Raw genomic sequence first — 27,414 nt, forward strand, 5'->3', positions numbered from 1 at the left:
ATACACGTGGTGATGAGGCCCCTGGGTCCCCGCCGTCATTTGTCGGATGGCTTGTGAGTCGCTGCTCTGATGGCTACACTGCGAAGGAACCGCTGTACTTTATCGATCCTCGAAAAGCATTATGAAATGATCGCCTCACGAACCATTTACGAAGGTGTTGTAGCAGCCACATTTATAGATGTTTGTTTTGTTTGTCTGGATACACCGCCGTATTATCCACTTGAAAAATTGCGATATTATCGACGGAAATTATGAACAGTTCAGATCTTGTCGTTACGCACTAATTAAGCAGTGATCTATAATTTTAATTATTGGTGTCCAATTAGCAATATTTCTGAATCGAATACGAATGGATAACAAAAATGCCCTTCCAATAATAAATCAAATGCTGAATATATGTTTATTTCTAAACAAAGTGCAGTTTAAAGGTTTAGTCGAATGCGTTTGATGAAGAAAATTTATTTGCATTATTTGATAGATGTGTTGACGTCAATGTGATATTTTTATTACAATGTGGTACACACTATAAGAAATAAGGCGCCATGCTTATGTTTCCACATGAAATTGCGCTATACGCTTGTAATATACCTATAATTTTTCATTTGTTATTTGTAACACTTCAGTGCGTTGTGATAAAACACTCATAACAGATTTTTAACACTGAAGTTTTCCCCTGAAGTAGCCCATGGGATTTACGCGAACGCTCACGTCCAAACATGTGTTTCATGACAGTGAAGGTAATGCTCCCTACCACGTACGATTCTTTAACAACACCCCGCGAGTGCCGACTGGCCGGCCGGTCAGCTCCTTCAAACCGCGCGAAGCGACGGAATCAGTAATAAGTAATCAAAGTTGCAATGGCTGAATATGAATGAAGAAACGAAGGAAAGAAAGAACGAATGAAGGAAAGAAATATCAAAAGAAGGAACGAAAGGAAGAAAGAACGAACGAAAGAACAAAGAAAGAAAAATCACCGCCCAAGCACTCCGTGCAGATGGTTCACCAGTGACGCTGAAGCGTGCGGCCCCGGTGTTTATCGCTGGGTTAATACCGACGCTTCATTAAATGGCGGCTTGGCAGGCTGCCGGATCCTCGGTACACAGTTGCTGCTTGCGCTCGGCTGCACGAGCCTGTTCTTGTGCCCGGGCTACAGCATCGGCATGGCGTAGACGAGCTGGTCTCCGGTTCTGCTCGTGGCGTTGCTGATCGAAAGCTGCCTGATCCTCAGGAGTACGTATGACGCCTGGCCTGCCCATTGCGGAGCAGGAGAGACACTGCTGCGTGCGCGCTCGTCTCCGACGGAGGCTTGCAACGCCATCACTACTGGCGCAGCCAAACGCGCGCCTCTCTCTTTCCTTTTCACGCATGCGCGTGGGTTTGCGCTAGAGGAGTTTTATGCGTACAGACTACAGATGGATGAACGGGCCAGTCCGCCAGCCATACACAGCTTCGCTGTTAGAAGTGGGGCGTTGGCACCTGCTCGTTGCCTCTGATACCGTTTTGAGAGGAAGCGAGGGGCGCCGTTGTAAATCGTAGGCTCATCGGTGTAGCGTACCACTGTTGTGTTGGTGACTGCCAGCCCTTTCTTGCTCATAGACCAACAAACGGAATTCTGTAACGCGGCAGTTTTTACATTCTACAGTTCTGCAAATTAGGGGCCGGCGCGAAGCCCGGGCCCAACCCAATGCCGGTCAGGACATTCTTCGAAACATGCTTACCTGGCCCAGGCCGGCCCACTGGCAGGACGACGTTTGGCCTTTTGGGTAAGCCGAAGCCCGCGCCATGCTTTGGTATAGCCAAGCGAAATTTCCAAAACGAACAATAAGAGAAGGTAATTAAATTTCTATGCAAGGTTAGGTGAACCCACTTATTCCTTCATTTTCTTTCCCCAACCTATGAAACACTACCGGTCAGCAGTGCAAAGCATACTGTTAGCTGAGATTAAAGCATCATTTACTAAAATAAATACAATCATGCCTTTATACGCAGCAATGTATTACTGCGCGAAAAGTAGTTACCATTATGTTGTAAATATAGCCACGCTTAAGAGAGAAGATTTAACTGCACTACGCGAAAAAGCACTTACATGGGTGGAAATTAGGTGGAGGAACAACACGCTTGAATGCAATTACGAAAGCTCAAGCTCAAAGCCAGACAAGAAATTCCTCTTGATTGTTGCTAGGCGAACTAAAAAGCGCATTACCCTTTGTGATAATGCCCCTGGTCCAGACCTTTCAGCTTAGGACTAATGCATCCGGTCTAAGCGAGTGCGCCATGAAGCGAGTGATGGGCTGCAACCAGCATACCACTTATTTTTCTCGTTGCAGTTTTTTTTTGTTACTATTATTGTATCAGCGCTTCTTTTCGGGTCAGTGAGTCGCTAATGGAGCTTCACAAAAAATAGTTACAAATATAAGCTCGCACCTTACGAACCAGTAAAGCAATTATTCAGATCATAACAAAATTTAAAGAAATACACTGCTTGGAATTCTCAGAGTGTGCTTGTGCATGCGTGCTTGTGTGAGTGCGTGTGCGTGTGTGTGCGTGCCTGCGTGTGTGCGCGCGGTGCCAACCAATCGGCGCCGCGCACTACACATACCTTCCGCTGCTGAACTTCACCCATGAAACTGCCTCCTCTCCACACGGCAAGCTGGGCGAGTTGGCGATTGAACATGTTCCTATGAGTGGGCAGCGCAACCCGGACGAAAGACAAGACTAGTGCACGATACCAGCGCTTCGTATAGCGTACACCTCTTGTCTTTCGTCCGGGTTGCGCTGCCCACCCATATGAACATGTTCCTCTCCACAATTTCTCTGCCCCTCTCTCCCTTTGTACATTGCCTCCTCTTCACAGTAAAACTAGCGCAACCTAAAATCCCGTAGTTCTGAAAAAAGAGGTTTGCTTTGAAAGGCGACGACGAGCACTTGAAGGCTTGACATAAGCACTTGGACACAAGACTCGACGAGTAAGGCACCACTAAATTAAGACGAGAAGACAGAAAAGGAGAGCAGTTTGCAACAGGGATAAGCAAGAGCCATGCATGTGGGTGGAACAAAAGCGCTCACCTGCGCACTGTGTACAAAAGTCTTCACTTTCAGCGCTACGCTAACCACCCAGCTAAGACACCGAAACTCCTTCACTTGGTTCAATCTTCAGTTGTAATGCTCGACTTCTACGCCAGTACCACAGTGTAGCTTACCATCACAGCTGGTTCACATTTCTGACGTTTCGTATTCTGTGAAGTAGTTTATCAGCTGTACATACACCTTAAGTTGTGCTTTGATTTTTCCTTTGTTCGTCTAAACACAAGCTTTGCCCCCGATAGTTTCTGCAGTACGTACATATTCTATGCATCAACGTGTCACCTTCCAAATTCTTTCCATTAGGCAGGATAGACCAGCTCTACAACTTCTTCTGTTGTTGAAAGCAACCTCCGATGTCGTCTTCTCTCATGAGCTCCAGCAACGATGTCGTGACATCTCCGAAATTTTGTTTGCACAACACCAGTTTCACCAGGATGCAAAGTGCTGAATCTGGTGACTGAAGAAGGGGCTTATAACACTGGGATAGACTTACGTGTGGAAAAATCTCATGATATCAATGCGGAGCAAGCAGGCACATGCTATGGTACGGAATGGAGGGCATCTTTTTTCACAAATACGGCGTCGCGTGACAAACACAATATTCAAGAGACTTTAGAACATTCACGTAGAAAGCTGCACTCGCAGCGTGACCTTAATCTACATATTCGTAAACACGTTTCTACTGATGTCAAAAAAGATACCAACATAAGTAATCTTGCATTGCGCATTTTTTACACTGCCTTATTCTATTTATTACTTATTTTTCATTCTTGCGCTGGCAGTTCGGCAGGATGTCGTATTCCTAAATTAAAGAATCATCATCAGTCATGACACTTTCCAAGTATCTAACTCTTTCGTCCGAAGTATTTTTTTTTTTTTTGTCAATTATTGCACGAATACGTTCGCCGAAACTTTTGCTCAGCTTAGCAATGGGCAGTTTTGCTGCCATCTTTGCCGAAACTGTGTTTTTTTATTATTGCCATATATCCCGGTCGAATCGTCTGAATTAACGATTTTCCCAAATTAAGTTCTGATATAAACCAGCGCTCGTTTGAACGGTGATTCAGTGGTCCCCGAAAGTGAGAAAATGCGCCTAAAGAATGTGTTTACCTCCGCGTGAGGCGTCAGGACGTGGTAATGCTGTATCATCCCTGAGGCTCTAATGGCCTTCGCGAAAATGCTAAATCCCGTTGACGGCAATTTCTCCATTTAGGGCATCCTTTTATTAGGCATTTCGTCATGCCTGAAAATTATTGCACCTTTTTACCTAATCTTGCAAGAAATTTTCTTTTGAAAATCTTTTGTTTCGCCTATTAATCAATCTGCAATGCGACAAAAACAAAAATAATCTTCCGCAAGAAAATGCCTGCATAATTTCAAGTCTGCATTACTACAATCCATCTCCCATTGGAGGTCAACGGTCAATTTTTGGCTGACTTAATGCGTAAACGTTTGGGAGTGACCTAGTACTCCCTCTTGTTTGAACTTCATTGGGCTGATTAATGTGCGTTCGTTAGGATATCGTGTTTGGTTGCGCCAAAAGTTTGGCATCATCCACTTAACATAACGCCTTTTTTGTACGTAATGAGAAACTTAAGTGCACCATTTTGTGCGCGCAATTGAATATTGGAATCTAGTACCCAGTTACACTTGCCCGCACCGTTTAATCACAGTTAATATTCCTCGGACCTATTTAATGCTGTTATAGTGCACATAATTACTTTGATTCTTCTTTTAGGTTGCATGAAAGATTAAGAAGATTCCTTATAATTTTTTCTGTATTTTGCAGTTTGTAATGAATTTCAGGCTGAATGTCTTTTATTTACTGCTGTACAGGTTCCAGTCGTTTTTTAGTGTGTTTACTTTTAATGGTATGACCACTTCTTAATGTGTTCGCGGCACAGATGTTCGCATGTTTTTAATGTCTTCGCGGCATATTCACATATCGTCTGGGGGGGGGGGGGGGGGGGGGGCGCTCACGTTGCCACTCGGCCTCCTCGTTAGAGAATTTGTAGAAGGATCAAATATATGGATAATAACTGCATTGCTATAGCCAAAGATGCTGCAAACGAATTCTTGAACGCTAGTTACTGTCAAGACAAGTAAAATATGTATTTTTTGCAGAAAAAAATACACTCGTATGTCCCAAAAATTGCGCCCGAAATAACTGATATCAATGCGTCCATGTTTTTGTTTACTTAATAAGTAAACAAAGTATCACACGAACTTTAGAACTATGCCAATTCGAAACGAGCAACGCAGTGCATGCGGCTCATATGAAAAATGTTAAGGCTGTGAAATGAGTAAGTTGGGGACAAATATGGTAATGAAACTTTGTCATTCAAGAGCCTTGTTTACATTTTTGTACATATTCAACGACAGCAAAATATCTCAATGACACTGTCCTTTTTCCGTTCCAATCTAATGCGCAGGAGCAGCTCTCACCGGTCGCGTATTGTGAGTAATTGCATCGAAATTATAGTTGTAACAGAGAACACATATAAAAACCACGAGTTCTGCAAAATATAGGAGGGCGAGTCAAAAGAAAGTGAGCCAATGCTAATGCATGAGAAACGGGATGCATTATTTAAAAGTGGTCTGCATGAGGATTTAGACATTTGTTCCACTGACTAACGAGTCGCGTGTTTTCTGTCTCAGAAAACGCCTTCGGTTGCTGCTTCAAAAAGTCGGTAACTGACTCTTTCATGTCTTCTTCCGACACGAACCTGGTTTCCTTGAGAAGTCTTTTTCGATTGCCCCAATATGTAGAAGCCGCAAGGTGACAGGTCTGTGCTGTATGGCGGATGTTGCAGCGTTTCTCACTTGAACTTTTCCAGTTTTGTGTTAACCACATCAGCGACGTGGGGATGGGCATTGTCATGGAGCAAGATGGCCTCATTACTCAATTTTCCACGTCGTTTGTTCTTGATTGCGACACGCAGCCGATCCGGCGTTTCACAATACCGGAAACGATTGATAGTGTCTCCAGGTTTAGAAAATTCGATCAGTAATCGCCCCCGACGATCGAAAAAAGAAGTCAACAACACCTTTCCGGCGGAAATGACGGCTTTTGCTTTCTTTGGGGGTGGTGAACTCGAATGTTTCGACTGCAAGCTTTGCCGTCTTGTTTCAGGCTCGTAGTAGCAGCAACCATGATTCGTCCCCGGTCCCAATTGCAGACATCAGATGAGTCAAGGAAGTGCTGAACTTCTCCGTCTTCTGGCGGTGGTTCAATATCTTGGGCGTTCATCGCGCACACAAGAGCCGATAACCGAGATGTGCATGAATTATGGTGTAAACTGAACCGTGACTGATGATCACACGCTCTACCAGTTCATCAATACGTATCCTCCGTTCTTGTCTAATCAGCTCATCAAGCTTTGCAATTGTACTGGAGGTGATTGCGCGGCGTCTTTGACCCGCTCTTGGATCATCTTTGCAACTTTCAGGTCCTTGTTCGAACCGTTTACTCCAACCCTTTACAGCGGCTAGTGAAATGCAATGTCCAACGCACACGGCAGCCATACGGTGACTAATTTCTCTTTGGGAAACACGTCCAGCTGTCAAAAACCTCACGACACCACGCTGTTGAACTTTTAGAGCGTCCATTATGTCACGCAACCACGTTAAACCCAGTGTATGAGAGCACTAAATACCATTTATACTCACACATGCGTGTCACTTTTCTAAATGAGAGATGTCTGTGTGCTACGCGCATGCCTCGCAGATAAGGAACAGAAGCATTACTGCGCGAGGTGGATTGGCTCACTTTCATTGGACTCGCCCTCGTACATTAGAAATGCGAAGATACCATGGAATATACAAATGCGAGGATACAGCTTCATAAAGGGCAAGAAAGTGTCACTGGGAACAAAGTGGGAACAATATAGACATGAGTCTAGACTAAATCTATGCATCTATGAAACAGTAACTCTATATAATGCGTCAAAAAAGGCCAATAAACATTTTTCGCAATCACAGAATGACAGTTCAGAGGATCCTAAGGCCCCGCTCTCCACTCCCCCTGATGCATCGCGCGTGGAGGAAGGCGGCACTTGTGTGCGCTTTCCTTCCTTGCGCACACAAAACTGAGCCACCATTGACGGCTCACCCATGCCACCCCCCCCCCTACCCCTCTTACGCTTTCACTCGCACATACAGCGTGCGGCGCGTGGTTGTCACAATGTTATCGCCCTTGGGACTTTATACTGAACACAAGGGCGAAGGCGACGGTAGCAATGCGCATGGAATATCCATATCATTGCTATCGCAATAATCTAATCTGAGTATCCAGCAAATGAAGCCTCCCGTGACCCATTACTTTCCGCAAAAGAAGAAGTAACAAATCGAACTTTCACGGAGCGACAATTCTCTGCGCCGCAAGCATGTCTTCATATTTTTTTTTATTTTTCTTTTGTGAGGCCGGGGCACCGAAATGGAGAAACGCAAAGGAAAGCATGTTGGCCACAATTGAATGCGCAGTTTGGGCACCTAATGTGGCTACTGAAGGAATATCGAAGAAAACGTGCGACGCTTGGTCTACACACAACCATACGCATCCTGGCGGCTATCCTATACCGGCGAGATAAGACTTTCCAGAGAAGTTGCGCTCAAGCGAACGTGGTTGCAGCCTGTCGAGACCCCACACTGATGGCAGCGGGCGACCATTGTTTCTTTTTCTCGTATGCTAGCCAGAAACCGCCCAAAACTCTGCCAGGCGAAAATCCACTCGGCTACTCTGGTAGCGAGAACAAGAAAATTGAAGAGGCTCAATGTGTCCTCGCGAATAAACGTCAAAGTAGAAAAATAAATAAGAACGTAGTTACCTTTGCTGGCTTTAGTGTCTTGACATGTATGTTTTGGCGCAGGTGAAAAAGATGATAATTCTTTTCTGTGACATTACGGCACAAATGAACCACCACAACGCTTCGTCTCATCGGACCTCGCTGCGTGCTTTGCCAACTTGTCTGATATTGTGTTGATTTGGCTTGTCTCGTTGTATGGTCTGATGTACGACTTTATAACTACAGTTAATAAACCGTTGGCATCAAATGTTTATAATAACATTAAACCTACGAAGTTCGGGAATTGAAAATCAGAAGCACGACCTTGGAAATGTCAGTGCATCTTTCGCATCAAAAGCTCATGAGAACTTTATACCCATAAAGTTTAGGAATTCAAATCCATGTGCCCCGTAGATTCCGCGGCTTCCGCAAGATGCCGCGACGAGCCCGCTCGCCAACAAAACGCCTTGAAACTTAGTGCTCTGATGGGGCTCCTTGCGTTATGTGACTCCCGGTGCGTGGACGCTGCCGCAAAATCCAGCTTGAGTTCGCAACGTTCGCACTGAAGTGTATTTTCGAGCGTGAAAAATACATTGTAGACAAAATCTATAATGATTTCCGGCGCCGGGGGTTGTTTTTGTGGGCGATGCTTGAAAGCACGAAAAGATTTCGGTAGGGGGGGGGGAGGGGGGGCTGCTGAAGCCGCATAAGCCCCTCTCCTGGCTACGCCCCTGGGGGCTGCGTACTGTGTAAAAAAATGAGTAAATCAGTAGCTTAATAAATGAACATACAGAAATATTATTAATGAAATCATAATTATTAATTACAAGGGATGAAGTTCAACCACAGCAACAATAGCCTTTTTTCAGAACCTCATCACAGTGCTGGACCGCTACTGTTTACCCGAGTTCGTCGGAGACACAGAAACCCTTGCTTGAACAAAATCAAACACTTCCAGTACACGCTTACAGCCTCTCGTGTGAGCGAGACGTCCTATTCAAGTTATAGTAATAAGTGCTGTCGCATTGTCTACCTCGAACAGTTTAAGCCAGGCAATGCGACACGTCGTTGGCCTCATAGGGTGAATATGTTTTGGAGCCCGTACTGCAAGTTTGCGTCTATCGACTCCCAGCACTATCTCTGAGCCAGAGTAGTTAGTTATTGTTAACCTAATGTTGATAATTTCGAGGTAATTTACTCACGCTACACTGCTCGTCACGCACTTGCGTGCGCTCCCTTACCACGTATAGGCAATCTTTCCAAGATATACAAAAACAAGCGTGCGCGCATTTTATACATTGTTGCGCTCACGCGCATGCGTCTGCCTACACCAAGTGCCGAAGCCCGGCGAGCCTGTCAGTGAGATAAAGTGCTGTCGCGCATGGTTCTGCTCGTGAGGAGGGTTGTGTTTCCCTCTCCCTTTGTGAAGCCGAGGCTGTTAAAAAGGACAGCGCAGCCACGCCGTAGATGCTTTGTATCAACCGGCAGCAGCTATGCCGGAATAAAGTAACATCGTTCGTCGTTTGGCGTCGTGTTCCTGTCTCGGCTCGGAGCCCTGCTCGGCCGAAACGTAACAACATGGTCAGTATTTTGGCATCACTAAGAGTGCTGATAACTGCGTAAGCACGCTAGCACTTCCTCTCAATAGCGACTTTTAGCGTGTCCGCTATTTCGGCAAACCGGGGCGGTTTGGGCGGATTACCGGATGGTCGGGGGCGTAAACGTGAGTGGCCGGAGCGGTGCAGCCGCCTGGTGTTGTAGAGGTCAATCAGACAAACACAGAGCTAAAATTGCAGTAGCCAACTTTATTCTGCTTAGCTGCTGGTGCAAATTTTCGGCAGTGGCGTAATTGTGTTCACAATTACGCCGCTGTCGAAAACATACACCCTAGCTCAGAAGAATATAGTAATTGGCTGTGTGTTTAGGTGGTTGAGCTTTGCACCAGCAGCTGGCGCCACCAATCTGGCCGTTCACGTTTACGCCCTCGACCATACGGTAATCCGCCCAAACCACCCAGGTTTGCCGGAATAGCGGACACGCTAAAAGTCTCTAATGTGAGAAGGTTGTCAGTGCATTTATTTTTGTACAGTCTTTCGAATGTCAGCGCATGAGCAAAAAGGGCAGCTGCTTGCCGTCTTTGTCCTACCTTAGCATTGTAGCGCCGCATTAAACTATCAGCCCCTATTTTTTTTTTTTGTTCCTCACTCAAGTTTGTTTGGATAACGCTTACAAATCTCAAAAGACCGCTTAATATTTGGGCCAGTTGGAAGGTTGTGAATAAATGTTTATCAATAACACCACTTGTTGTCGAAGTTGAACCGGGTGACAGTGTAACGCCGTTACAAAAATTGTGAATTAAGTTTATGAAGAAAGTCCTCTTGTCAATACATTCGCTCCAGAGACATGGCTTGTTCGATCAATGTTGAGAATATTAAAAAAATGCATATTCTATCAGTATGAAAGTTTCGCCACATTTTTTAATACATTCAGGCCAAAAACTACAGTGTAACAGGCAATTGAGCCTATTTTGTACAGTCGCACGGATTTTTCTGCTAGTAAATTTAATAAATTTGTCGCTCTTAGCGCTACTTTTCTTGCACTCGAAGTTCCCAAAACGATTTCACATTTTCTTAGAGACTATTTTTTCGCGTGCCTTGTGCATAAAAAAAATGGAAAAGCTCAGTCACACGTACAGCACGCCATCTGAGAAGACAGGAACTGCAGATAAGGGAACTCGTTTTGCTGAGTTGGAATAAAATGACGTCAGCGAGAAAAAAACTGAAATAAAGGCAGCGGTAAATACTGTTTCTTTTTTCTATTTTCTAACTGTAAAAGCGCAGGTTACCGTATCTATCCTGGCGCTTCCATTTAAGGTATCAACATACAATTACCGCAAGTTATTCATATCCGACAGTTTCCGCCAGCCGGAAAAGATACCATGGTCGATGTGTGAAATTACAACGAATGCCCAATTGAGACGTGGGATACCTGTCTGCCTTCAATGCGAAGCAGTTTTCGCGCACAACATGCTGCGAGCTCTCTACCATAATATTTACCAAGGTAGGGTCTTGCTCAATGTCCTTTTTTTCTACAGGCAACATTTCAATAGAAGAAAACAAACAGGTAAAAAAAAAACAATAAAATGTGTCAATTCAAAGACGGTGAAAGAAAGAAACGCTGTAACGAACTTCTACCGAAAGAGTTAATTGCCCGGACGGACATGGTTGGATTCCTTTTCCAGGCCACAATATATCTTCTGCTAACGAGGCTGCAAATGAACTCATTAACGCTATTTACCTAGTGTGCGAGGCTTGCAGGAGAAACTAAGAAGACAGGGAAGGTCCAAATGACGAAGCAATAGTTTTCTGTCTTTCTTTTCTTTATTCCTCTTTTTATGGCATTTATGAGCATTGATTTAGAACTTCTAGCATTCTTACACGGGTGTGGCCTATATTTCGCACTTGCTTGTTTTTTTTTTTCTTTTCCTGTGTTGGCCAAGGCTAGCAGAGCTAACCATGCTATATTATTTAAAATAATGTTCGTGACGTGATGTGCAGGACACGACACATAAGTGCGGATACATATGTGTGTGGTTAGCGGAAAGATGTACAAACGCAGGCGCCGACGACCAAAGGAACTTTATTGGTCAAAGAACTTCCATATAGGAACAACGAAGCTCAGAGTGTTATCGAACACAATAATGCAGATACGCGGCAATATCGGCAGGGCCATCAAACTACAACAACAGTTTGAAAAGGTATATATGACTAAAAAATCAAGAGCACCAAATATTGCAAATCAAGGACAACAGCCCCCACTTTTTTATATACAATGCCTGAAGGATTTAATGCGTGTCACCATCGTGATGCTGATCCTGTACTGCTGCTACTGCTGCTTTTTTCATGACGTGGCTTCCATCCGCATCAGCTACGCTCCAAAACTATATAAGACGTTCTTCCATTAGTCGTCAAAGTTTGTTAACACAGAAGTCCATTCCGCTAAAATCACTACGACCGCATATACTGTACACGATACACGACCCCTATGTAGCACTTCGCTTTCTTTTCTCATCTTTTGAAATGCACGTCCAGTTTCCTGTCCCGCCAAAGGTCCATTTCTTAGGCTGACAAAATAGTTTTGCGGAAGCAACGTTATCTTTCTCTGTCAGTAAAATTGATGCTGCACCGATGAACTATTTCGAGCTTTCGTTGGTGTCAATCCATGTTCATGTAACTGTTTTCGCATGAAAACATAAAAACTGGCGTACTTAACTCCAGTCGACATCTATGTGAAGCGAAGCATTCTTGGTGCGATTAGCTTATTAAACATGTGTGTTTCTATGAAGTGTGGTTTTCGGCGTACAAATATTATTTTTAAAGAGCAGCATGTTATACGAAGAAATGGATTTGTTTGCAGTGAATTCTAGACAGGCTCGATATTATACAGGTTCTTTTAGACAATAGCAATTATTATTTTAAAAATAAAGCTATGACAGTGAGACACATGTCATCGCATATGAGATCTACGGCAAGACGTAAATACTTAGCTGCTGCTTTAGTTACTCTGAAGAGACTAGTGAATTTTTTTTTTAATTAACCTTTTATTGAAGCCTTAGGGCAGTTGTCTAAATGGCGAAATTGAAGGCAGTCGCATTTCAATGCAGCTTTATCTTTTGAAGATCTTGAAAATGGCACTTAATGCTCGATATGTGTCATCGAATGTCAAGGGCAAGTCCACGCAATATCAAAATCCAGTGCCGCGGGAGCGCAGGAAAGAGGGCACCGCTATCATGTCAGATTGAAACGCGCCGTGAGGATAATTGCGAGCAAGTTTGAAACTGAACGTCTCGGCCAGTCGTGGCATCTATAGATGCACCCCTTGCCTGTCAGGTAACGTGCCCCTGTGTGTCGTTTCAGTATTTTCTGCCGCATACTATCATTCGAACTTCACCGCACACTTCTTTACAAAGCGTTGCCGGCGTACTCATAGAGCGATGCGCTCAGTTCCAATATTGCCTGAATTTGGCCTTCAAATTCGGTGCTGAATGTTTTAAATTACGTGCCATTTCTTTATTTCTAGAAATTGGTATGGTATAAATTCGGACGCTCTGGAAGATGTTTATATAGACAACTACCTTGAAATTAATAACAGAAAGGTAATTAACAAATTTAGGTTGATTACATTTTTTTTCGAGGTAATCTGTACTCCGTTCCATTGATAGCAGTCAAAGCTTTGGAGGCAAAAGAGACCTCTTGGAGTGGCTTTGTTCGCACTTGGATGTAGTTCAACGTTTTTTAAAGCAATTTACTAGCCGCGTCGAGCCGAGTTTCGCCGTCGCCGGCAATTTGGCCTTCATTGGACCGCAGCTGCGCCGTAGCCTTGGCAGCGCATCACATGACTCGCCGCGCCGAGCTCCGCCGCCGCCGATGGCTTGGCGCATGCGCTCTCCGCAGCTGGGTTGCCGCCTGACCACGTGACTCGCCGCGCGCCTGCGTAGCACGGCGCTCACCTAGTCAGTGCGAGTTTGGACATGGATGAGAACGAGACCTCACCTTTTTCTCTGAGCGTTGCGTGGCAACGGTAGGCTTTCAGCCGTCGTCGCCAAGCAGCGTCTGACCACCGCTCGGATATCGCCCGGCGAATTGCTTCGCGGGACAGGGTCGCACCGTCGTGATCTGTGTAGCGACAATGTTCGCGCCCTGTCTGTTTATTTCGACGCTGCGCATGTTAGCGACGTCTCTTTGTATGTCTAGCACTTGCGCTTTGGCTCTGGTACAACAGTTAGGCGTCGCACCGTCGAACAATCTGTCTCTGCTCAAGTCTAATCACTGTCATGTTTAGCCACTGACCTAGGCACAGCAGTCATACGCGGCTTAACGATGATTGTATACCTAATTATTATAATCACAGCTAAATCAAAGCTTAACAGAGTGAAACTAAGTCTTAACCACGCTAAACCAAGCTTTCGCTTCGCATTTCCAGGTTTAGCTGAGCTAAGGCGCGGCCAATTTTTTGACCGCAATTGTGCGCAACTGATCTTTATATAGGCTCAGTATCGAATGAAAGAAATGTTAATACTTAGAAGGAAGGAAGGAAAAGAGATAAAAAGAAGGCAGGGAGGTTAACCAGAATCATGTCCGGTTGGCTACCCTACATCGGGGGAAAGGGAAAGGGGAAAACAAAGATAACAGGGAGAGAGAGGAGGGAAGGAAAGAAGGAAATTGCAGTGAGTTCGCTGACGTGTGTGGCCTTACAGAAATTGCATTAATACTCACAGTTGGTCGCACAAGCCCGTCGTCCTTAAGAAGCACAAAAGTGCCTTCACCGCTTTATGGGCCGACGGGCGATGGGGGCGGTGTTCCAGCAGCACCTGCACAGAAAGCGGCCGATTGTCCAGTTTTTGAAAAGCTTTGGCAAGTTCTTGTCTCTCAGGGGTGTATCGTGGCCAGTGGCACAGCAGGTGGTCGATGTTTTCTTCCGTGCCACAGACCTCGCATGCTCCACTGTCAGTCTGTCCAATTAATGTAGAGTATGCCTTTGTGAAGGCAACTCCTAACCAAAGGCGACAGAGAAGCGTAGCTTCACGTCGAGGAAGTCCGAGTGGAGGCCGGAGTTGCAGGGAGGGGCTTAGTCGATGCAGTCGTGTGAGTCGTAAGTTTGGCGAGTTCCACTCGGTCAGTGTGAGGAATCGAAGCTGCCTAGCGGCGTCTGTCCTCGAAAGCGGAATTGGAACGCTCTGCTCTTCATGATGTGCTGTGCGAGCAGCGTTATCGGCGGAATCATTGCCACTGATTCCACAATGGCCAGGTACCCATTGAAAAACGACCTCGTGACCTTTTTGTTGGACATGACGGTAAAGTTTCGCGATTTCGTGTGTCAGTTGGTCATGGCATCCGTGTCGGAGAACTGACTGCGTGCACTGTAATGCCGGTTTTGAATCACAGAACACAGCCCATTTTCTAGCTCTTTCAGATTCAATGAATTCCAGCGCTCGACGCAGGGCCGTTAGTTCTGCCGCCGTTGAGGTCGTGACATGCGATGTCTTGAAGCGCAGTGTCATTCCTCGCGTTGGTATCACCACGGCACCACCGGAACTGCACGACGTAGTTGATCCATCGGTATAGATGTGCACGTGGTTGCTGTACTTTTCATGCAAAAGAAGTAAGGTCAACTGTTTTAGAGCAGAGGCCGGTAGATCTGTCTTCTTCTGTAGTCCTGGAATCATTAGATGTACTTGTGGACGGCTCAAACACCACGGAGGAAACGCTGGCTTGGCCGCAGGTGCGTACCCTGAAGTAAACGACGCACAATGTGCACTGACAATGCCGCTAAATGTCGAGCAGGGCCTTGCAGCAGTGAGGCTCGCCAAGGGGTGGGAAGGGGTCCTAGCATAATGCCTGAGGCGCATACGCATTCAGGGTGTCTACCAACCGGGAAAACCGGGAATTCTCAGGGATTTTGAGTAGTCTGGAAAAAGTCAGGGAAAACTCAGGGAATTTGGGCCTCTATCAGGGAAAATTAGCGGCAATTTTATTGAAAAGGTCGAAAGTCGCGGTAATGCTGGCTCGAGTAACAGACAGGAATCGTAATGAATCGTCTTTGACGCCCTGTCGTCGGCTGGAGGAGTTGCGAGTGTACAGTCAACGACCGACTTTCCGGATTCCCGATAACTTGGACGGCTTCGGCGCACCGCCACGTACCCCATAGAGTCAACGTATCAGAACGTGTGACATTTCCGACGCAAGAACTCTTCGCCGTCCGATTTTCCGGACGTTTTGCCGTGACCGCAGGTCCGAAACGGCAATAATCAAAGGCACCACTGCTGCCGTTTTGATTGCTTCGGCACCTCGAACCGGCACTCTCGCATGCAGATCCGCTGGCAGCCGTTGCTGCCATTGCCGCAACGCTAGGCCTAGCTGCTTTGACGTTCGCTATGAAGCCTCTTGCCGTTGGATGCCGAGTTTTTGATTGAAAGAATTAGCTGCTGTCAGCAATGGCACGGACTCCGCCTTTGTGGTCCTCGCGATTGGCTTAGAAACTTGGAAAACACGGTGCGTTGCATATCGCCGGTTCCTGAAAGTCAGCTTCACCTCTGTACAGAAGTGTTACTTGGTGAAGCATATGCAAAAGTATTGCAGTGAAGCATAACAAGCGTAGGAAGGGGCTATTGCCACGGAACACAGTATGTATTCTTTAATTATACACGCGTGCACCCGGTATTTCCTGTCACAGTACGAGCACCGATATGCCTAATATGTGTACCGAGAGGCCTTCAGAGCGTTTTCGAACGTGCCTGTATGGTTCGAGCCCCTAAAGGCACCAAATTACACGCATTTTTTTTTTCACCTGGCCGATTTTTCGTACGTTTTCGCGGCCCCTAGGGAGTTCTAAAAATCGGTTGTAGACTGTGCAACTGACCAAGATGCTTCAAATGGTCCTTGGGGCGAACGAGTGGTGGAAGGAGCACAAGAACAGAAATGACCTACGCATTGAGGAATAAACGGGAAAGGAAGCTTGCTGCCGCCGTTTTGAAGGAGCTTGAGCTCAAAAAATAAAGTTTTGGCTAATGGCGAGATGCATGTGTCCCTCATCCAAACCAAAACAAACTCTTTAAAGCAGTGAAACACAACACTCAGGAGTCGTGCGCGTGCTGAGAGTATGTCAGCACAGTTGAGGTTGACTTACGAGCTGTTGAGAGAGAATCTCGATTGTGACAGTTAGGGCCTCATACCACTGAGCTTGCTATGAGTTGATAGAAATAGCTCATATTCGAAAATATTTGCGTCTATATGCATCTCCTTTTTATTCGTATTTGAGAATGTCCGACTCCATTAGCAATTTTTTTCGAGGACACTTTATTTGCTGGGCATTTTACTAACCCCCGGCCTTCTATTCTCTTTTTGAGTAACACAAACACTACTCCTTAGTATTCAAATTGGATTAAGGCGCTTCTTTATTTTTTCATGTGATTACTAGAGAGTGACAGCATCAGGCGATATGGTTTCAGCCCGTCTTGACATAAAACATAGTTCTGCATCACTCAGGGAAATTTGCAATGGCACTCAGGGAAAACCTGGAAAACTCAGGGAATTTGGAAATGTCAACTTGGTAGACACCCTGGCATTGTCTCAACGGTAATGTGCGTCGTGATTGGGTAATCCTGCGCAAGGGCAATGGTTTCAGCCGTTGATGCACTGCGTGGTAAGCCAAGACATATCTTAAGGGCTTGGGCTTGAATACTCTGTATCGTACGCAGGTTAGACTTGCAGGTGTTGGATATTGCAGGCAGGCTGCATCGCAGGAATCCAACGAACAACGCCATGTACAGCTGTAACATAGCGTGTACAGATACTCCCCAACTTTGTCCTGCAAGGAACCTGAACAGGTGACAGATAGCAGTCAGCCGCTTTTTCACGTAATTGACGTGCGGAGTCCAAGACAGGTCTCTGTCAATTACGACTCCCAAGAACCTGTGACTTCTGCTGCATGGTATAAGTTGTCCGTTAATAGATACGCCGTAACCAGACATTGGCTTCCTCGTGAATGCCACTATTGCGCACTTTCCGCATGAAATTCAGAGTCCTTGTTCACGAACGTAGCAAGATGTCATTGTGGCAGCCTTCTGAAGCCGAGTGCGAAGCTGAAGTCGTGTCACACTTGATGTCGAAATGCAGATGTCGTCCGCATAGATGGAAAGTCGTACGGTGCTTGGCAGGTTGTCAACTAATCCACAGAGGGTGAGATTGAAAAGAGTCGGGCTAAGCACTCCGCCTTGAGGGACTCCTCGGCTACCGTAATGCTCGGATGTCGGGCCATTTTCTGTGTCTACATAGAATGGTCTCCTCTGTAAGTAGCTGCACACCCACATATACATCTTACCACCAAGTCCGACGGCTTCTAACGTGCTAAGGATGGCTTCATGGGTGACATTATCATGAGCCCCTTTAACGTCTAGAAATAGAGCAGCAGATAGTCACTTACAGGCCTTTTGGTGTTGCACAAATGTTATCAAGTAAACAACGTTGTCTGTTGACGAACGACCGCGTCTGAATCCGGCCATAGCATCTGGGTAGATTTCATAGTACTCTAAGTACCATTGTAGACGTGTTAAAATCATTCTTTCCATTGTTTTTCCGACACAGCTGGCAAGTGCTATCGGACGGTATAAGGAAATGTCCAAAGGCGACTTGCCAGCTTTCAGAAGTGGAATGAGGCGAGTTGACTTCCATTCTTGCGGAACCGTACCGGTCTGCCAGGAGTCGTTGTACAGGAGCAAGAGTACCTTCCGAGCTTGGTCTCCTAGCTTACACAGGGCACGGTATGTAATGCCGTCAGGTCCTGGCGCTGAAGAACGCCTGCACAAAGCCAGCGCAGCTTCTAGTTCTTCCATAGAAAAAGGGCATTCCATGCGGGGATCGCGTGAGAACGGTGGGTGGTCGAGCGTTCCCGTACCCGTTCCATCGGAATTTGCTTCGCCAGCAATCTTTCTGCAGAAAGATTCAGCGACATCAATATCTCTACATTGTAGATGGAGTGCCAGAGATTTAAAGGGGTGGCGCTGACCAAAGGTTGTGCGAAGGCCACGAACAGTCCTCCATATAAGCGACAGAGGTTTTCGCGGATCCAGGGACTCGCAAAAGGATACCCATTGTCGCGAAGCCAGCTTGTTCGTGTGACGCTGTATTTTCTTTTGTGTTCGTCTAGCCAATCTCAAATCATAATTGGACTTCGTGCGTCTATATCTTCGCTCCGCACGACGGTGAATTGCTCGAAGTTTCGCTAGTGGTATACGGCTGCAAATAGACTGCTTTAGATCATTTTTATTTTTGTTGTTCTTTGCGGGTTTATTATTTGCAACCCTTCGCGAGGAGCCTCACGTGCATGCTCGCGCGAGGCAATGCTGTTGGCGCGTAGCAAAGCATAGACGGAATGCGCGGAGGGATAACTTTTCTTGACCGAACTCCTTGCGTAGCTTCGACAGCGTTGACTGCTGTGTATGGAACGGAGTATAAGCGGCCAAATATTTCCGCCTCACTGTAGAGCTGGTATGCAAAGACAACAGGCGTCTCACGGTCATGGCTTGTCTTTAATTGTATTGTCTAAAATTTACATGTATGCCTGTAAAATTTGCATGCCTGTATTTACATGTATTTTCATGTCCATAGTGTCGCGCTGCACTTGTGTTTCTGATGCGTCGGTTTATTCTAATGCTACTGCGGATCGAAGCGTGCCGAGTGTTTCAACGCGCTGGCTTGGATGCGAGAAAGGGCGTTCTGTGCCACTTGGCGACGCGTGCGTCCGTGGCACAATGACTTGAACACCAGGATTGTGTACTGGAATTATTGTGTTAGACTGCTGTCATCGCACAATTTTTTAGAGTGATAGCTCTACTACTACAGGTACAAAGCCAGAAAAGGTCTGATTCCGTTAATCTGACCTTCAAGTTCAGCCAAGGTCAAACTGGAGCACGCGGACGGCGCCGAGAAGCGTCTGTGTATTTTCCCTTAATCCCATCCCGTGCGCCATCGAGGGGCGACACCTGCAACGCTACTGGCACGCTCATCACGCCAGCTTCCTGAGACGCCTTCATTGCAACACTAAACCATGCTATCGCTTTCAGTGCTTCTCCTTAGGGTAAAGAAAGCCATTATGTTAGTGTTTATTTAATTATTTATAACACCGTACATTGTTGAGTATAGTTTCCAAAGTCACAGAGCTGTCTGAAGGTAAAAGGACGAAGTTTGGGCAAATCCATGTACTACCCATCCATCCTATGCTCGCGGTACCGCCCTGCTTGCAGCTTTCGCGGACACTATTGCCGGCGGCTGAACAGGTGCGGGTTCTCTACAGGGTGAAACAGGACACTATCATGCGATAAGAACAGACAGAGCACAATTCGAATGCTCCTCGTCAATGTTTCCAAGTGTCATGTTGTATTGGCTTCCTTCTTTTCCTACTGTCTTTTCATATGCCATTTCCCTCGTTGGTACATGCCACTGGGACAGAGATTACATCTGTTGATGTTTTACAGTACTACGATACTATAGTACATCGTCGCATCTCTTAGAGCATGACATAGCACATTTCACGCACAGAGTTTGATGCATGGCTAGTTCACGCTACCAATGCGGCCAGGTGGCCGAGCACGTGCACCATTTTCTTCTCGAGTGCCAGTGAAGCGATACTGGGGCGGGAGTAATAAAGTCTAAATTTATCTTGTTAGACCATTGAGAACTCAACCTAAAAATTAAAAAAATACACTTGGCCATTTTTAACAGCGAGGTTGCAGAAAAACACTCTTCTCGCTTTTGAAATGATTTCTAGAAAAGTACAAATCTCTAGTGGTAAGCTGCACATACATTTTTCACACGTGAGCACGCTATAAGTAATCTTTATATGCCAAAAAAATATAAACGTATTCCGCGCATCAAATTATGTTAAAGTAGTTATTTCAAGTAACATTGCGCAGGTCCTTCGCATCTTTTCTACGCTTTCACTTCTTTACCGTACTACGTATGTCTCTGCATATTCATGTCATCGTTTTAGTGTTTTATTTTAGTCGTGTGCGGAACTTTGCATGTAGTTTTATTCTTATACTGCCTTTGGTAGTTTTCACTGCATTCTGTGCTTTCATTTTTTTTTTTGCCTGCTGGAAGCTGTAAGAGGTGAACCACCAATGGCCCCAACCAATTATATATATATATTTGTTTTATCCGCCCCCCTCCCTTTCCTCTTCCTCTACGTGTATGTAAGATACCGAGTCATCTGTTTTAATGAAAAGATGTCATTTAACGTTGGCCTTTAACGGACGTGAGTAGGCTTTTTTAAATATTCGTTCTTTCAGCATCACGGACACCAGATGTTCTAGTACCGACGCAGTCCCCTCGCTAATTAACCAAGATTGGTGAATAACTCTTTTAATTATTGGTTTTAACTCTAGCACTTCAATGATAGTGTTGGAAGACGACGCCGCAGTAAACAGAATCAATTTGCGCCATTTTATAAACGCCATCGGTTGTTGAACTATTCGTATATAAAATTTTACTTTTTTTCGCTCCGATATGGAAAAAATTAAGGCTCGCAAACAACGGTTGAAGCATTGTCCACGTTAGTCTTGGCTAGAGCACTGCATGGGCCCGGGCTGGCACGAAAGCCTGGGCCCGGCCCGGCCCGTCCCGAGGGCATGACTTGGGCCAGGCTTTCGTGCTTAGGAGCTTCGGGCTAGTGTCGTGCCCGGGTGTCAATCAAGCGTAAAGTCAAGCTATTTGCATCGAGTCCCAGACCAGGATAAATTCATACGCAATTGGGAAACTTTCTTTCAGGAAAACCCTTATGGGTTTGCTTTCTAGCTTCGTGCTACATTCGAGTGGATGACAGTTTTTTCTTTGATGAACCTTCCTCTATCTCGCGGGATTGTGCAGATTCCGCAGAAACGATTGGCCATATTCAGTGTCCCAGTGCTTCGAGCTTCTATTAATTCGCCCACTCGCGCTGCCAACTGCTGGCCTCCTGCTTAGCTCAGATGGTAGAGCGAGCGTCCCGGAAGGGCGTTGGCCCCGGGTTCAAATGTAGGAACAGGAGAAATTTTTCCTCAACTGCGAAGTTTGCTTTTAGAGAAACCCGTTTGGGTTTCCTTTGTACGTTCGTGCTACGTTCGGGTGGATGACGATTATCCCGGTCAAGAACCTTCCTCTGCCTTGCGGGATTCCGACTAGAACTGACTTCCAAATAAAAAATTATGGTCAGCATTGTTCTCAGGTCATTAAGACCTTAGATTCCTAGAGGTGATCGTGCTCAGGCGGCAGATGGAGGATCCGAAGTTGGAATGTAGGTAGCGCTTTGAGTTTGACAGCGGCCCCGCCTGTAAACAAATGGAAGCACATTAGGTGGTTAAAAATGTACGAATTTCAAGAGTAGCAAGACATCACAGTAGTATCACAATAATGAAGAGTTAGAAAGATACTTGCATTGCAATGGCGTTGAAGAGTTTTTGAGGTACATGTATGGAGGCAAACTCTGAAAAAGAAAACGAGAACTACTGTGCAAAGCATCATTTGTATTGCAGCCGGAAGAGTAATTATTGCCAGTAGTTTCCGTAGTTACCTTTTTCTAGAGCAAAAGACATGTCTAAAGGATGAGCCGCTTACATTATTTTTATTGCCGCACAAAAACATGTATGTTTTGGGCAGGAGACATTGATATGCTGCTTGGCACTGTGTGGATACTCATTTTATAGAAGAACTAAAATTGATTCAATTTTGAGCATTTTTTAGAGTATTGAAATAAAGTGGTATCACGTAAATTCTTGAATATTCATTTAAAAATTAGTGTTAATGGATACTGCAAATTGCTTCTGGTATCCATTATTTTTCTTCTCTATTTATTCAATGGACTAGAATGTGCTGCCCTAGTTTATTGCACAATTAGTCGAACTAAATAAATTTAGGCTTTCATGTCTCCAATGTTCTTCGACGAATTCTTTAAACATACGCGGATGCACCATAATATGGCAACATAGGTGAGAGGGATGTGAAAAAAGAAACAAAGCAGAGGAAGTTACTCCTATAGGGCATTATTTAAAATATTGTTTGTACACGTTAAGGGACTAGACCCTCATGGTGACAGCCTTGCATATGTTTTTTCTAGCAATAGCTGGTCTCCTTGCGAAGTTACGTGAAAAAAAAAACAGTTATGTCATATAGCAATGTGGTGGAAAAAGAAACACTGTGCGTAATACCCGACGTAATAAGACAGCATTAGACAAACACCAACGTAGCTCATATTGCTAAACAAGTATGCCTAAGTAGTCGACTTAAAAACTGACGCCATTACACTGACGCCGAATGAAGCAATAAAAACGGCATGTTTCGTGTCACAATACGATTGCACATGAGCGTTACCCATGCGGATCACCAATTTATCTTTAATGATAAAAAGCTTCTAGCGGCCGTGGATTACGGTATTTCTGAAAGCCAATAGACAAGCGTATGCAAATTTACATTCGAGCCACATTATTGGCTTGAGTTCCATCACCGTACATCGCAATGATTATATGAGATTCTAAAGTATGATGAAAGTACTAGTAGTGGAGTATGGGAGTGTTCACCTATGCCTTTGTCATATGCATATTACCGCACAACTAGTTGTAAAGTCTAGTACAGTTCTTTATATAACACTTTTAAGCACGAGCATGGTGATCAAATTATTGTTTTTTTTTCTTTAGCACTAACTTCAGTGGAAAACTTGATGCACTGAAATCTGCCTCTTGCGAACAATTTTCAACTTCTTTTAATATATTATTACGATATGCTCAAGCGATGCTCAAGAAATGAGCCGCCGCGAGGACGACGACGAAGTTGGTCGGTGCGCTTGGCGCGAGCGAGTGTCAACGATATTGTACTTCCTACAAAGTAAGCAGGAGTTGTACCCCTTTCAGCGGCAGTTTCTAACCTTGAGCCCACCCTGTTTTCTTCTCTGTCAATTGTATGCGTGTGTTTGCACATCGAGTAATAATTTGTGCGTGTTCGGCTATGAACTATATGTTTATTTCTCTCAAAGTTGCAGAGTTGTCAGGAAGAGGCAACGCCGGCCAGAAGCTACTTTCATGCAGCTTAAAGACCGCCTGGGGCTCTTTGATCACTAGATAGTATTTTCTCAATAGGCGAGAACTCGACCTATAGCTCCCTATAGGGTCAAGGGCCATGGATCGAACCGAACGGGGCCGGGCCGGGTCAGGCCGGGCCTTAATCTTTCGGGCCCGGGCCGGGTGCAGGCATGTTTCAGAATCACATGGCTGGGCTCGGGTGGGCGAACACATGACACTTTCTGGCTCGAGCTGTGCCCGGGCTGGAAAAGCGGCCCGTGCAATACTCTGTTCTCGACGTTGGAAAACGTAAGCAGCGCGCTGCAAGTACCTACTGAGACCTTCAAGCCTCGCGTCTTGCAGTCGCACTACACGCGACGGTAGGTCTCGGGAAAATAATATTCAGGCGATAAATTGAGTAGACACGCGCAAAGGCGTGGTCAACCCATCGCCGTAAACAAAACTGAGGCGGGAATTATCACGTGTGAAGTTGTTCGCTTGCTCTTAGTGTGCCCTATTTCGGCATCGAAACAACAATGGGCAAATTTTGTCGACGAATGTCTTAACGACTGATTGCGTGTTTAAAATCACGTAAGCTGCTTCTATTTCCTGTGCTGTCCGCCTCCAATGATACTTCAAATGATACCGTCAATGTATTATTGGCGGTATATCCGAAAAAAAGACGTCCAATGATATCATTGCAACGTTTAAGTTAGAATCAGTACTTACAAAGGTAATTAGCCAGTCTTATTTAACCACGGATCGGACTCTGACGACGGCTATAATGAATAACGAATAGTGAAGAAGCATCGTTGCGCCGATATAACCCACTTTTTCAAAAATGTTGCAATTAGCATAGGTCACCCGCTGTATATAATAATTAGGACATCGTAATAGCGGCCTTCATTCACATAAATATACTTTTGTGGTATTACGCACATTACCTTTTCTTTATAAACCTATAGTTTTGTGTTTTGTAACAGTGTACTTTAGCCGCAACATTCTTAGCCGACGCCGAGGCTCTTGTCTCATTTGGCATTTCTAATCACTATTGTTTGCGAATATAGCATATATCAGTCGCCTGTGTGACAGTTCCTTATGGTTATAACTCTCCGTAAAAGTTGCAGCACTTCTTTACCTGCAAAAAAAAAAAAAGGAAATGGAAAGAAGGGGAGGTTTAAGCCTAAAAGACAAATGGTTGAACTAAGAGCGTGCTTCTTTGGCTAGGCAGTCAGAGGAGTTTACGGTAAATAACAATTAATGACGGCATCTTTTCCGGGCGCACCGGCTCGGTAAATGCTTGCGCCACCAAAGATAACGGTGCATCCTATCGTTTGTCTAAATTAGGTCTGGGCGGTGGAGTTGCATCTTTCTCTTTTGCTTCCCGCGTTCTCTGGGCGTCGTGAAGTGCCTAGGCTGGTTTACCGTGGTTATCATATTTTATTTTTTTGTTCCCTGCTGCACTTAGGACGCTGCACTAATATCAGCAGAGCACGACGAACCCACTGCGATGAACAATGCGTCTTTACAGCCTGAGATGGGAAAATTTGTTTCTTTGGGAAGGCATCATGTTCTGTTCTGCTTTTGATTTCAAACAGTATTGCGCATTGTAAAATAAAAACGAGAAACCGCCGACTGTAAGAAAATAAGATGCGGAAAAAAGCGTCAAACATGTTTTAACAGGAACTGCCACTTACTTACGGTGTATTCGACATTCTTCGTTGTTACATTTTGTTCGGGAACATCGCCTGCAATCGCACGCTTTCTGCAGGCTCTGATCACTTTCTGGATTTGGTTGCTTTCCGCAGATTCAACGAAAAATTCAGCATTTATTATGTAACCAAATTTCGCGAGACGCCAGACAGCTACCAGGCATATTCAAACGTTGGCATAGGCAGCTGCCGCGATACAGCAACACCACCGTTAAGGGTGGTGACAGCATCGAAGGGCTCAGCCACTCGGTCGCCATTATGGTATACGTACTTGACGGAAACTTTGCAATAATGCTGCGCGTGCTTTGTCGAATCCTCGCGATCTGCATTAGGTGGCGGGAACTTATGCAGACGCGGAATAAAGCGTCAGTTACGCTCGTCATTTTGTCCGAAAAGTAGAAAGTACAAGAAAATAGGGTTCGCTCTATGGTATGCTCCACCCAGCTAGGTGTCGCTTGGCAACGGAGATGCGCCTCTTCTATATAACTGCAAATCACACTCTTCTTCCTTGGGCTTCTGCACTACATGTTCTTCTTTCCCATGCATCACCACAAGGCCTGGCACGGAGTGCTGCTGGCGATGGTAGAGGAGCGACCCGACGCCTGTCGTGGATGTGCGATTAGGTACACGCCGCTTTAGCAGGCGCAGACGAATGAATAATGACACGTTGTTACTGCCAATTTGTTTTGTTGAAACAGATAAAATGTGCGGTTGTAGGGAAGTTAATGCCCATGGCTGGGCCGAGCACACCAGAGCGGGCCCTTCGGCAGCGTACTGTAAGTAACCGCTCTGGTTGGCGACGGTACCCTCTATCAATAACGCAACACGGGCAACTGAAACCCGAAGCAGAGGGCAACTCTGTAGAAACGGGAAGATGCGGTCGCGCCAACCGCCGCCAGCAATCGAGGCCCGGCAAGATCCGATTGGCACCGGTACTCGGTGGCGGGGATTGAGAAGACATCTGCCATTGTCGGAGCCCCGTGGTCCTCTTGTGGAACGCTTCTACATTAAACGATGTGTGAAGTTTATGGCAGGAGGCAGAAAATTATTGAGGCCTTAGGGTCACCGTTGCTGTAATGCATGCTAAGCTCTCCATGCGTTAGCATGTGGGAGCACACGGTTTTGGTTTCCGCTTCCAGCGTCTGGCAACCACGAGCGGCCCCGATATGCCACCGGGGCCGCGGGTAAAATAAACATTGCATGAGGTTACGCGCGAACCCGGGGAGCAGATGAGACGCTTCTGAGTGGAACAGACGCACTAGTTGGGCTTGTGCCACACAGTCATGCATACGTAGTATAATAAAGAGTTAAACAGTTTAATGTGTCCGTACAATTACCCTCCACAAGTAAGCACTTTAAGACTCCGTGCCTGTATGCACACTGCTTGTGCCACCTTCAACGTCGAAAACACTCTGCGACGAATATGTTAAGTGAAGTTCGCACTTATCCTTTGCGAACTCTGCGTCATTTCCTTTATAATCTATACAATGTTCCAGTAAGGAGCTAGGACGCAATAATAGTGTTTGACATACGGCGTGATCATTTTTATGTGCTATGAATTTTTTTTAAATCATCTTTTGCAGATCACTTAGTTCATGTAATTGAGCTGGAACATTCAGAAAGGTGGAAATTACCTCCCCGAGAGCGAGAAACACATATTCAACTAATGAACAAATAAAATATTGCCTGATTAGCTTCCTAATGAAATACTTTACGGCACATATTTCACTTTGCGAACTGTAGCCGGTGAGTTTGCAAGGCCTGTTCAATTGGAATAAAGGGACTCTTCAAAAAAGATGTTTTACCTCTTTCTCTCCAGAATCGCACCAATTTGGAAGTATGCGCCTTCAAACAGGCCGTAATGCACTGTTCCACTTACTTTTCTGAGAAAACGACTCTTTATGTATTGAAATACACAACTGGAAGGCCCAACAATTTTTTCCCACTTTTTTGAGAAAGATTATCTCTAAACTGGTGTCTTCCCGGAAACTAGATTCAAATGGATACGTCTTGCAGTCTCACTGGCTACAATTCGTAAATTGCAATAATTGCCGTAAAGTAATCAATTAATCAAAGTCTCGAGCCAGTACTGCTCGCCTCCTCGAATAAGCTATCTGTGGCAGATAGGATAATAAGAATTATGCTATCTGCCACAGGTGATTTTTATTTAATTCCGCAAAACTTAAACATGATCAGAGCCCTGTATAAGCAATGAATGTTCTCTGTAACGTAACTTGGCCCTTAGCATTCT

This window comes from Dermacentor andersoni, chromosome 4 (assembly GCF_023375885.2).
Source record: "Dermacentor andersoni chromosome 4, qqDerAnde1_hic_scaffold, whole genome shotgun sequence".
Classification (NCBI taxonomy): Eukaryota; Metazoa; Arthropoda; class Arachnida; order Ixodida; family Ixodidae; genus Dermacentor; species Dermacentor andersoni.